This window comes from Trichechus manatus, unplaced genomic scaffold (genome assembly GCF_000243295.1).
Source record: "Trichechus manatus latirostris isolate Lorelei unplaced genomic scaffold, TriManLat1.0 scaffold00100, whole genome shotgun sequence".
Lineage (NCBI taxonomy): Eukaryota > Metazoa > Chordata > Mammalia > Sirenia > Trichechidae > Trichechus > Trichechus manatus.
This window is the reverse complement of record NW_004444036.1, coordinates 3,800,876-3,802,593: the sequence shown is the minus strand read 5'-3', so window position 1 is coordinate 3,802,593 and position 1,718 is coordinate 3,800,876.

The following is a 1,718-nucleotide window of genomic DNA, read 5'->3' as shown; positions in this document are numbered from 1 at the left end:
ATACTGAAGGCTGTGGTCTTTGATCTTCATCAGTGAGTGCTTTAAGTGCTTTTCACTTTCAGCAAGCAGGGTTGTGTCATCTGCATAACGCAGGTTGTTAATGAGTCTTCGTCCAATCCTGATGGCCCGTTCTTCATATAGTCCAGCTTCTCGGACTATTTTCTCAGCATACAACAATTAAAATACATGGAAATCATTATATATCTTACTGTTATTACACACTGTTAAAAAGGTCTGGAGGAATAGTCCATCAAGAGTTAATAGTAATTATCAATTATCTCTGCAATAATTGAGAATTGTGAGAGTATGGAAGATTTTCTCCTTCCACATTTTGTATCTTTAATGTTTTCTACAGCTAAAAAAAAATGTGCAGCTGTTACTTTTACAGCAATAATGATAGAAGTATATTTTAAGAAACATCAAGTCAGTTTGACCAGCACAGAGGTGTGTGTCACCGGTAGCTGTGTCTCACTGGAGTGCATTTCATTACTAAGGATCAACAGGTTCCTCAGATAAGGGGTCTCAAAGCTCTGCTTTAGCTGCATCCGAATCCCCTGGAGGGCTGGCTAAAACAAGCATAGCTGGGCTGCACCCCCAGAATCTGCACAATGTGCACTTCTAACCAGTTCTCACGTGAGGCTGCTGCTGGTCTGGGGGCCACACTCTGAGAACCCTTATGGCATAGGAAAGAAAACTTCAACAGGGCTGGGGAATAGAAACCCAAATCCAGGGCTGGCAAGCAAAACAAAGGAGATGAACTTACTTCACTTGCCACTTTTGCCTCAGGCTGACTTGTAATTATTTTTGAGGAGAGGAACTTGATCTGGCCAATTCTATTTAATAAGAAGTCTTGTTAGAAAAGGGTTGCATCATATCTTATTAAGTGAGCTCCTGCTTCAGAGACTTTTCAATTAAGTCCTGTGGCCTCAAGGACTTGAGAACCATCTAGGGTTGGCTGTTTGCACTGCGGGCTTCATGACCTCGGGGATGGCTGTGTCCTCACCCGCGGCCCAGGCAGCCAGCCTTGGTTTCTTGGAACCCTGAGGTGAGAGGGAGGGTGGTAGGGTAGTGGTTATGGTAATATTGATTTCTTGTAGGCTATCCCTACCAGGCCCTATATAATCAACCAATCACAAATATACTCACTCTGTGTGTGTGTATGTGTGTGTGTATATCTATATATGTTCAGCTTTATTCAGATATAATTCACATACCATATAATTTACCCATGTAAAAGTGTACAATTCAGTGGTTTTTTTAGTATATTCTCAGAGTTGTGCAAACACCACCACAGTCTAATTTTAGAACATTTTCATCACCCTAAAAAGAAACCCTGTATCTATTAGCAGTCACTCACCAAACCCCCAATCCCTCCCGTAAAATCTTAGGCAACCACTAACCTACTATTTCTATAGATTCGCCTATTCTGTATATTTCATATAAGTAGAATCATACAATATATGGTCCTTTGAGACTGTTTTTAAGGGTCATCCATGTTGCAGTCTGAGTGAATACTTCATTTCCTCTCTCTTTTTTTGCCTTTTCTTGTCTTTTTATATTAGTCATACAGTATTTATCCTTTTGTGATTGTAATTGGTTTATTTTGCTCAGCATAATGTCTTCAAGCTCCAACCATTCTGTAGCATGTATCAAGACTTCATTTCTCCTACTGGCTGAGTAGTATTCCCTTGTATGTACGTACCACATTTTGCTTATCC